Raw genomic sequence first — 12003 nt, 5'->3', positions numbered from 1 at the left:
GGTTCGACAAGTTGATACATGATGCGACGCTCACCGCTAGTAAAGCCACCATCTGTCATCATACAACGCTATGACAGTGTCACTGTGTCCCTTACCCCGTGCCTTCTAGTCTTGTGACTTATTCATTCCCTAACTGGAAGCCCGAATCGTCCGCTCCCCTTCACCCCTTCTTAGCAATTAAAAAAAAAATGTGTGTGTGTGTGTGTGTGTGTGTGTGTGTGTGGTAAAATATCCACAGCATAAAACTAACCGTTTTAAGCATTAAACATTTTTTAAATGTTTATTTATTTTTGAGAGAGGGAGAGACAGAGACAGAGTGCAAGCAGGGGAGGGTGCAGAGAGAGAAGGAGACAGAATCCGAAGCGGGCTCCAGGCTCCGAGCTGTCAGCACAGAGCCCGACGTGGGGCTCGAACCCACAAACTGTGAGATCATGACCTGAGCCGAAGTCAGATGCTCAACAGACTGAGCCACCCAGGCGTGCCCCCCGCCCCCTTTTTAACCATTTTTAAGTGACCAGCTGGGTGGCATTAAGTATATTCACAATGTTGCACAACCATTTCAAGAATTATTTTCATCTTCCCTTCCTGAAACTCTATAACTATTAAATGAGAAGTCCCCGTTCCCACCCTGCTCGAGCCCCCCACGACCACCATTCTGCTTTCTGTCTCTATGAACTTGACTACATCTAAGAACCTCTTGCAAGTAAAATCACACAATATTTGTCCTTTTGTGACTGGCTCACGTCACTTAGCACACTGTCTTCAAGGTCCTCCTTGTTGTAGTGGGTGTCAGAATTGCATCTCAGGGCGCTTGGCTGGTTCAGCGGGAGGAACACGCAGCTCGTGATCTCAGGGTTGTGAGCTCAAGCCCCGCGTTGGGTGTAAAGATTACTTAAAGAAACAAACTTAAAAAAAAAAAAAGAAGAAGAGAATGGCACCTCTTTTTAAGGCTGAGAAATGTTCCACGGTGCATGTAAGCCACATTTCATCCGTCAGTGGGCATTTAGGTTGTTTCCACCTTTTGCCAATAATAATAATGCTAGAACATGGGCGTAACAAATATCTGGTCAAGTCCCTGCTTTCAATTCTTTGGGTTACGTACTGATGTGAAAAGATAAACTGAGGCATGTGAAAAATCTTAAGAGTTTGAGGGGTGCCTGGGTGGCTCAGTGGGTTAAGCATTCAACTTTGGGTCAGGTCACGACCTCACAGTTTGTGGGTTCGAGCCCCGCATCGGGCCCTGTGTTGACAGCTCAGAGTCTGGAGCCTGCCTCGGATCCTGTGTCTCCCTCTCTCTCTGCCTCTCCCCCACTCACACTCTTTCTCTCTCTCAAAAAATAAATAAACATTTAAAAAAAATTTTTTTTATATCTTAAGAGTTTGAGCAAAGACTGATTTGAATCAATCAGCATCCAATCTAGCAGATAGAAAGGAGCTCTGAGGAGCTGTATAAAATGAAAGACTGAAAAAAAATTTTTTTGTTAATGTTTATTTATTTTTGAGAGACGGAGACAGAGCGCGAGCGGGGGAGGGACAGAGAGAGAGGAAGACACAGAATCCAAAGCAGGCTTCAGGGTCTGGGCTGTCAGCACAAAGCCGGATGCCGGGCTTGAACTCACAGACCGTGAGATCATGACCTGAGCTCAAGTCGGACACTTAACTGACTGAGCCACCCAGGTGCCCCCAAAATGAAAGACTTTTACAGGCAGAAGGGAGCAAGGAAAAGTGAGTTGGCTACTGCTAAATTACTTTTCTTTAGCGGGTGGTGGGGAGTTTGTCAGTCAGTCTACTAACTAGTGCTGGTCATGACTGGGTTAAGATTTTATTTCTGGGAAAGCCAAAAGTATAATAAAGCCAAGTCTCAGTTTGGTGGTTGGGGCTTAGCATAAGCCACTCCATTTTGGGCCTGTTGTCTTATTTTTAATACTCAGAAGTGGCATTGCTGAGTCATATGGTAATTTCATGTTTAATTGTTTTTGAGGACCCGACATACTATTTTCCGTAGCGGCTGCACATTTTATATTCCCGCCAGGTTTCTGCAAGGGTCCTGTTTTCTTCGCATCCACGCCAACACTTGTGATTTTCTGTGTGTTTGTTTGTTATAATGGCCAGCCTAATGGGCATAAAATGGTATCTCACTGTGGTTTTCGTTGGCATTTCCCTGATGATTAATGATGTCGAGCATCTTTTCATGTGCTTATTGGCCACTTTTAAGGTGTCTTGTTTTTCTTTTACTTTTTCATTGAGGTAAAAGTTACATACTAATCCTAAGCGTGTACAGCTTGATTAATTTATCAATCAGTTGGGGAGCTCTTGTCCATATCCAGATTTAGATCATTCCAGCATCCTGGAAAAGTCCTTGCCGCCCCCCGCCCCCCCCCCCCCAGTCAGTATTCCCTGAAGGAAACCACCGTTCTGACTTCTATCACTGTGGATAATGTTCCCTGTTCTAGAACTTCAAAGACATGGAACCGTGGCATATGTTTACTTTTGTGACTGGCTGCTTTTATTCATTGTTATATCTGTGAGATACATCTGTATCATTTCAGGCAGCGGTGGCGTAGTCTTTCTCACTGTGTTTCATTGTATTCCATGGCATACATATGCCAAATCTACGAGGATCAATCACATGAAATTGCTAACCTTCAGCCTTTTTAGCTACCAAACCCAGGGCCATTTCATAGGCTCAACATAATATTTCTTCATTCTATAGTTGATGGATATTTGCTGCTGCAGACATTCGTGTATATATTTCGGTGAGCATACTCACACACCCATTGCTGTTGAGGGATAAATTTACTGGTCCATAGGATATATGTATGTTAGGGTTGGTCCAGTCTCTCAGTTTTACCAAATTTGCACTCTCAGTCACCGCGTCTGAGAGTTCTGGTTACGCCACCTCCTTGCCACCATTTGGTATGGTCACTTCTTTCAGTTTTAGCCAATTTTCCAGCCACCTTTTGAGGAATGGGTCTCCACTTTGTCCCCTTCCCCATCCACTGCAATGGCTCCCTTGGTAAAAGCCGATTGCCCTGGGCTGGCCACACCGCTCCCCCCTCCAAGTCCGAAGTCACCTCTATATGGTCTGGACACATCAGCTAACCCCCTTGGTGGGAGCTAGGCTAAGTTCCACCCCACAGAGTTGCTCCAGAGTGGGTGTGTGATGTTGTGACTCATAAGAAATATATGTTCGTCATTCAGATGACCAAAATATGTTTCTCATAGATATTTGGTCTTCGTCCACGGTTCCTGGCTCACAGCTGTCAAAACCTTTGGAATTTCCTGACCAAAAGAACAATGGGAACATCTTTTGTTATAATGTTTGGTCTCTTGTCCTCGATACCTGAAATCCCTTCGGAGACATCAAGGTGAAAATGGGTGTCTGGTTATTCATAACAAGCCCCTTTCCACCATACCTGTGTTTATCTTAACAAGGAGGCTTTTATTTTATTTATTTATTTATTATTATTATTTTTTTAACCTTTATTTATTTGTGAGACAGAGAGAGACAGACCATGAACGGGGGAGGGTCAGAGAGAGGGAGACACAGAATCTGAAACAGGCTCCAGGCTCCGAGCTGTCGGCACAGAGCCTGACGTGGGGCTCGAACTCACGGACCTCGAGATCACGACCTGAGCCGAAGTCGGACGCTTAACTGACTGAGCCACCCAGGCGCCCCAACGAGGTGGCTTTTAGAAAGCAGCTAAGGATGGGGGTGTGTTGCCAGGGGAACCAAACATACCCACCCTCTAATGCCCAGAGAGGGGAGAGGGGCTGGGGTTTGAACCAATCACCAATAGCCAACGGGTTAATTAATCATGCCCCTGTAAAGAAGCTTCCACGAAAACCCAAGAGCAGGTTTGAAGAGCTTCGAGGTTGGGGAACCAGAATGCTTCCCTGTGCTATGATAGTGGGCTCCAAATTCCACCAGGATAGAACTCGCCCTAGGTGTCGCTTCATCTGACTTGTTGATTCGTATCCTTTCGTACCCTTTGCGTTGCACTGGTAATCCAGTGAGTAAATGGGTTTCCTGAGTTCTGTGAGCCTCCCTAGGAGGGGGCTTGGGGGAACTTCTGCTCTACAGCCCGTTGGTCAGAAACACAGGATTGGCATCTGAAGTGGAGCTCAGTCTTACGGGACCGAGCCCTCGACCGTGGAAGCTGATGCTTACCTCCCGGTAGACAGTGTTACAGTTGAGTGGACTTCTTGAACACCCTGCTGGTGGAGGAGAATTGCCTGTCAGTGTGGGGAACCCCCTCCCCACACGCACATAGGAACTGGGCCCGGGAACCCCGAGTAGTGTGGCTTTAGGACCACCCGGTCAAAGGCTTCCTTTGGGACATATACCAGCAGGGAGGAGGGCACAGATGATGGGCCAGGACCGTTGTGATGACCCAGAGCCGCCCCAGTGCCGTGCTCCGGGGACCCCGGGGGATTGAGTGGCTGACGGGTCAACTAACTACTTTCCTAGTTCCCACCTGTACCTTTAACCGGCAGCGTCTGTAGGCTTCCCCAGCATGGTAGCCGGAAAGCACTTGGCTCCCACACACGTAGTGTTTTCCAAATGCGTGTGGATGCCATTGTGATGAATGACGTTCCAAATCAGTAGACGCTTTTCTGAATCTAGAGTAGTCTTTTGGGTGATATCTTCTCAGCCAACGGGTCCGGAAGAACGCAGTCGTGAACAAATGGGTGAAATGGCTGCTGAGTGAGCGTTGAGGAAACAAAAGTGTTCACGCGGGCCCTGGAGGTAAGCTCATGCTGCCATTTTGAGGTTCTAAAGTGGGGTCGGGAGGGTGGGTGTGACGGGATGCTTGGTTCTCCCACCTCCCCGGCGTCGGCCCTCCCCGAGGGACTCCGCTGAATGGCTTGTGTCTCTTTTCTTTGTACCAGGGAGGGTGGGAGGGGGTGGGGGCGATTCTAGCATCTTTCTCCGTGTCTCCAAGAACCTCTGACTCGGGGCGAAGCAGGGTGCAGGCAGGACCCTCTGGTTGGATTCCCTTCCGTCTCCTTTGGTCTGGCAGATCCCTCCCTGATGACAATGACTCGCTGCGTCTTCAGGATCTGTCTCCTTGTTTCCGTCTCGTCTCGTTAAGTTCACTCCCACCTCCCCTGAATTTCCAGTAAAATTGTTGGACTGCAGTTATTAGGCATTTGGGTGAAGACAAATCGTGGGTGACGGTGGGGGTGCCTCGTGGTGCATCACACCAGAAGCCACGTGGCACCTCTCGAGAGACCCTGAGTCGGGGTGATGCTTTCGCGCAGGGCTGGGCTGGAGCGCTTCCCCTGCTCGAAGGGCCCTTTGAGCTCCTTGCTCTCATGTCAGACGTGGAAGCTGAGGACCAGAGAGCAGCCCCCTGGAGCTGAAAGTTTACGGAGGGTCTTGTCCCTCCAGGGGCCCCCTTTGGAGCTGCTGCACGGCTCTGAGATGCAGGAATTATGTTTCCATTTCAAAGAAACCCCTGCCTCCAGGCGCTCTCTTTCCCTACGCCTAGCTACAGGCCTCTGCCTGCCCTTCTCCAGCAGGAGAGGCCTGGGCATACCTGGTCCTGGAACCCTCTGGATCCAGCTTGTGGGTCAGGCCCAGGGCACGCTGCTGCCCCAAGAAGGCTTGGCACCTGCCCTTGCCTTTTGGGCTGAGAGACCTTCACTCTGGGCTGGCAGGGGGGGAGACGCAGCTGTCCGGACCCCAGAATGTGCCAGCTCAGCGGGGCTCAGGTTTCCCTCTGGGAAGGAGGGAACGTTTTTGCAGGTGGCAGAGGACAGAGGCTAGGCTCTGGGGCCCTGAAGGTGGCCTTGACTTTGATGTCCTGCTGTTTCCTGGCTCTCCTTCTCACGGCGCCCTGCTTTGACTTGGGAGTAAACTGAGTCTGAGATTTCGGAATGTAGCCGGCCCGGGGACACACACAGCCGGATGTGCCCTGTGGGAGGCCGGGCACTTGAAAGCAGGGCCCTGCCTCCCAGGCTGGGGGAGCTTCCGTTGTCCCCCACTCCCTCCAAACTATCCCAGTGGAGGCCTCCACGCACCAGCCAGACCCCGGCCCAATTCCAAGCCAGGTGAAGTAGAGAGAGCACTGGATAAGGAGTCCTAGTCACCCTGCAGCCTGCTTTCCACCTCGTCATGCTGTGCCTTCACTCAGCGACGTGTACGGCTGCCCCATGTGCCCCAAGTTCGCACTAAATGGGGGGGGTGGGGGGAGGGGATACGGAGATAAGAAACGTTTGGGAAACAGACGGAATTGTTTTCATACCTTGGCTCAGTGACTCACATGCGGTGTAACCTTGGACAAGTCAGCCGACCTCTCTTAACCTCGGCTCCTTACTCACCCAACAACGATAAGGCTCCCTGGCTGCTTTGTTGAGAGAACGAAATGCGTGACGAGTGCTGCATAACAGGAGCTCCCACTTACGCCGTGTTTACCGCCAGGTGCCAGGCACCGCTCTCTGCATTTCACACAAATTAATTTGTCTCATCTGCCTGGCAGAGGTGGGCGCCATTATTTTCACCCTCACTTTACGGATGAGGTACCTCCGACCCAGAGAGGTTAAGTGACCTGCTCAACGTCACACAGCATATGAGTGGTGGAGGTGGGTCTCAAACCCAGCCGGCAGTCTGGCTTCGGAATAACCTTAGTCTGTAATCACGATGCTCGGACTGAGGCCCGGCCGCAACCCTCACGGACACGAGATGCTGCCACTGGGTCGCCACCATTGTGCTGGGCCCCTAATGTCCTCTGAGGCCACAGGGGCTTGGGGCCCCACAGCAGTCTGCATAGTTAGGGCAGGCAGCGCGTACCTCAATAATGCTGCATAACAAACATACCAAAAGTCAGCGGCTTCACAACACAGTCACATCTTCTCCCACTCACGGGGCTGCAGCTTGGTTGGGCCTGGCTAAGGGCGCTGCTGCGGGCAGCAGGTTCAGCCTGGGGCCCGGGCTGAAGGGACAGCAGCCCCCCGGGACGCGCCCTTGCAGTGACTTCGGCAGAAGTGCAAAGGGGCAGGCTCAGCCGTGAGAGCCCAGTTCAAGCCTCTGCTCAGCTCACAGCCCACTGGGCAAAGCAAGTCCCACGATCCAGCTCAATGTCAAGAGAAGAGAGGGCATCCAGTCGCCCTGAGGCCACGGGACAGTGAAGAGCTGGGGTCAGAAACACAAACTCCCCCACGAGGGAAGGGTCCGGAACTGGGCGAGCCAGTGGCCAGACGTCAGGTTGGGAATCTCTCAGGAGCCCAGAGGGGCCTGAGCCAATTCCAGTTTTGGAAGCTTCCAGCTTGTGTTAACAACAACAAAAAAAGAATCAAGACAGGCTAACACGGCTCACAATAATTGTGGCATCTCTCAGATGTTTACATTGAACAAATTAGTACTTTTAGCACACACACAAATTGCCAGGCATTATAATTATACTATTCACAAGAAAATTATAGGACTTATTAAAATTATTAATTGCTGGTGGACTACCAGCCGGCTGGCAGCAATGGGGTCCAGCAATGGGCCATAGCGGGGGACGTCTCCTGGTTCAGTCAGGCCAGGGTCTCTCACTGGACAGATGACTTCCTTGGGAGATCATGCCGAAAGCCTAACCCTGAGGCCTTCGCCATGCATCAGAAACACCCGAGGGGCGCCTGGGTGGCTCGGTCGGTTTCGCTTCCGACTTTGGCTCGGGTCACGATCTCACGGTTCATGGGTTCGCGCCCCGCGTCGGGCTCTGTGTTGTCAGTACAGAGCCTACTTTGGATCCTCTGTCTCGCTCTCTCTGCCCCTCCTTCTCTCTCTCTCTCTCTCTCTCCCTCAAAAATAAATAAACGTAAACAAAATGCCTGAGAAGCTTTTGCAAAGTGTTGATGCCTGAGTCCCACCCGCACAGTTTCTGACTTAATAGGATGGGGGGAGTGTCTGGGCATCGGGTATTTTTTCAAAAATTCCTGGTGTGATTAGGATGGGCAGCCTCGGGGTTGAGAACTACGGGATTATGGGAAGGACAGGTCTAAGCCAATTTACGTTAATGAGATACGAGGTGAGGCTTCCTTGCAGCTTTGGGGAAAGCACAGGTCTTATTTTTTGAGACAGAGCCCTGGCGAGCTCAGTGTCTTTTCTGCCAGACACAAACAAGGGAACATGCTGCCTTGCTATTACAGTGGCTATCTCTCAGCCATAAGGGAAGCCAGCAGGCGCACAGAGACGATACAGAGGAAGACGGAGAAAGAGCCGGAGGCTTGATCTCACCATACCTGAAGCCTGCTAACCTCCAGTTGCACAGGCCAATAAAATCTGCTCTTGCTTAAGCGGATCTGAGTCAGGTTCGCCTCGCTTGTAGCTAGAGGCCGCAAATCACGAAAGCAGTTTTCTGTACAGGGCTCTCGAGAGGACCAAAAGGTGCCAAAGAGGGCTCAGCCTAGAGTGTTTCATGTGTGAGCGCCCCATGAATATTAGCTACTACAAACCACCCCTGCAGAGGGGCCGCGGAGAACAGGATGCCCCAGGAGAGAGAGTCCAAGGGCACGCTGCCTTGCAGCGTCTAGGCCCTGGCCTGTCCATGGCAGATATGTGGTACGTGTCTACCCGATGGGATGGGAACATTATCCTTTCATTTCCCTTTCTGTCGTGCCCTGGTCTCTGCCAGATGCAAGGGAAGGGAGTAATCTGATTATCTGATTAAAGTAATATGGCCCCACGTACCAGCAACTCCACAGCTTAAGCCGCTGGGGCAGATCTGTGTGAGTAAGAGGCTTACCGCCCCAAGGGTGAAATAACCAGGCTGGCGAGGGAACAATTAACTAGGCATATGTGAGTTAAGAGCCTACTACGTGCCAGCACTGTGCCAAGCCGAGGCCGCTGAGGAAGCCCCAGGGTCTTTGTCTCTAACAGCAAGCCTGGGTGGGGGGCCCTGAGGAGGGGAGGAACACTCCTTGTCTCCTATATACCTGGGCCAGTACAATGGAAGTGACGCCCCTGCCCCAGGGACGGGCTAAGGCTGCATCCTTGGGCCGGAAACACCAGACAGACTGACGGTGTGGCCCCCAGGGGCTGTCCCCAACACCCAGAGTTTGCCCCAATCCACCAAGCCCTCCCCCCTCCAAGCCTTCCCCATGCCCCAGGGGTGGGGGGAGCAGGGACTGGAAACCATTATTTTGGGTGTGGTATTTTTTTTAATTTTCTTTTTTCTTTTTTGACTAGGCACCATGATCCTACGGTTCAGAAACTAAGGCAATCTCAAAAGGCAGAGGCTGGGAGGTCTGTCCTGTTTGCCCATTTTCCTGTCTCTACAGGCAGCTACTTCTGTAGTTTCTTCTGTAGTTACAGGGCCAGCCTGCCGTCCGTTCTGTACTGGATGTTAAGTGTTTTGATTATCACCCTGCCTTCCAGCTTGATTATCACCCTGCCTTCCAGCATCTCTTTGATAAAGTACAAGTAGATACAGAGTAGTTTTTCTCCCTTCCCTTCTTTCTTACACAGAAGTAACATTATGAATACACTAGTTTTTTCAATGTTTATTTTTTTGAGACAGAGAGAGAGAGAGAGAGAGAGCGCACGAGCGAGCGAGAGCTGGGGGAGGGGCAGAGAGAGAGGGAGAAAGAGATCCTAAGCAGGCTCCGTGCTGTCAGCACAGAGTTCCACGCGGGGCTCGATCTCACAAACCTTGAGATCATGACCTGAGCCGAAGTCGGACGCTTAACCGACAGGCGCCCCTAAAGTTGTTTCTTTTTTGAAAGTGATCCAAACAGAATATTTGTCTTCCTGAAGCCAAAAACATGCTCCTTGTAGAAAATTGGGAAAATAGAATCCCGAAGCAGAAAGTAAAAATTATACCTACGGCACGTGCGCAGAGATCTTCCCTATGCGCAGTTGGGCATATTTCCTTCCCGTCTTGATCCACACTCTGCCATAACCTGATTTATTCACTGAGCCAGTGTTGTGAATGGTTTCTCCTGTCGGTCAGTGTTTTCCCTTGGAGAGGCGGGAGAGCAGAGATGTCAAGCAAGTGGATCCTGGTTCAAATCTCAGCCCCACCACCTTCTAGGCTGCAGGACATTGAACAAGTTCCTTAACTGTTCCCTGCTTCGGCGTCCTCATTTAAAACAGGAATCATACAACTGGGGCGCCTGGGTGGCTCAGTCGGTTTGAGCGTCCAACTTCAGCTCAGGTCATGATCTCGCGGTCCGTGAGTTCGAGCCTCGCGTCGGGCGCTGTGCTGACAGCTCGGAGCCTGGAGCCTGCTTCGGATTCTGTGTCTCCCTCTCTCTCTGCCCCTCCCCCACTCATGCTCTGTCTCTCTCTGTCTCAAAAGTAAATAAAAACATTAAAAAAAAATTTTAAGCAGGAATCGTACAATTGTGGTGCCTGGGTGGCTCAGTCGGTGAAGCTTAGGCTTCACCTGAGCTTCGGCTCAGGTCTTGGTCTTGCGGTCCGTGAGTTCGAGCCCCACGTCGGGCTGAGCGAGTCAGCACGTGTGACACGCACACATGGGGCTTGGCATTGTAAGCGTGATGAAAGTTAGCTGATCGTGTGTCATTTTTGACTCCGTGGTATTCCCTTGGATTGACATGACAGTTTATCAAACAAGCGCTCTCTTGTCGGACACTGAGGTTATCTCTGTTTTTCGCTGTTCGGCGACACCTTGCCGACGGAGCTTTGTGGCCATGGCTTTGCCCAGGTCCCCGCTTATCTTCACCAAAAGAGGTGGGGGAACAGGTACACTCAGGATCTGCCCACTGTGCCCCTGGGAGGTCTTCAGGGTTGATCTTCACAACCTGCCCCACTGGATTTTCCCTGATGCGGGCTCCAGAGCAGTATCGGGACTCCCTGGTGCCTCTTGGGTCTGGCACCTGGGTCATTTGGTTCACCTCTCTTGGCCAAGAGAATATGACAGCCTTAACACTGTGCTAACCGATGAATGGATTTTCAAATGCGGTACATCCATACAACGGAATATTATTTGTCGAGAAAAAAGGAATTAAGTTCTGGTTCACGCTATAAGGTGGACGAACCTTGAAAACATGGCACGGGGAGCCTGGCTGGCTCAGTCACCGGAGCGACTCTCGATCTCAGGGTCATGAGTTTGAGCCCCGCATCGGGCATAGAGATTACTTAAAAAAAAAAAAAAAAAGAAAGAAAATATGGTAAACGAAAGAAGCTGGACACAAAAGGCCACATATGATTGTGTGATTCCAAGTACACGAACTGTCCAGAATAGGCAAATCTGTAGAGAGAGAGCAAGGAAATTAGTGATTGCCAGGGGCTGGAGACAGGGATAATGGGAAGTGACTGTAGCGGGTACAGGGGGATTGAAATTCTGTAATCTGATAGTGCGGCTGGCTGCACAACCTTGTGAATATACGATACCTCCCCCCGCCCCGACCCATACACTTTAAAGAGGTGAATCTTATATAATGAATAAAGAACAAAAGGTGATTGTGAAGACCTGGGCCCAAGGGGAGGGAGGGAGGCTCTACAGGCTTAACACCTAGCGGAATAAAGTTTAATCGCTGGACCAGGGCCTGAAAGGTCTTCCCCAATCCTCCATGCACATTAGAATGACCTGGGAAATTTGAAAATCCCAATGCCGGGGTGCCTGGGTGGCTCAGTCAGTTGAGAGAATTTTGGCTCGGGTCACGATTTCACGGTTCCTGGGATCGAGCCCCGAGTTGGGCTCTGTGCAGTGTAGATAGAGCCTGCTTGGGATTCTCTCTCTCCCTCTCCCTCTCTCTCTCTTTCTGCCTCTCCTCCCTCCTTCACACACACACACACACACACACACACAAAATAAACAAACGTTTAAAACATCCCAATGCCTAGGACGTACTGGGAACAAGTGAATCCAGCAAATCCAATCCAATGTGCAGCCAGGGCAGTGCCCACAACCGACAAAATGAAACATCTGGCCTGCCTGAGGAGGGCTCCGAAGCCCAGAGAGGTGAGTAACTTTGCTTAGGAAGTCAGGGACAGCCTCACCAGACAGGTATATGGCCTTCTTGCACAAGAGCATGGGCTCTGGAGCTGGG

This window comes from Prionailurus bengalensis, chromosome D1 (genome assembly GCF_016509475.1).
Source record: "Prionailurus bengalensis isolate Pbe53 chromosome D1, Fcat_Pben_1.1_paternal_pri, whole genome shotgun sequence".
Taxonomy (NCBI): Eukaryota; Metazoa; Chordata; class Mammalia; order Carnivora; family Felidae; genus Prionailurus; species Prionailurus bengalensis.
The sequence above is the reverse complement of the archived record's forward strand: the minus strand, read 5'-3'. Positions refer to the sequence as shown.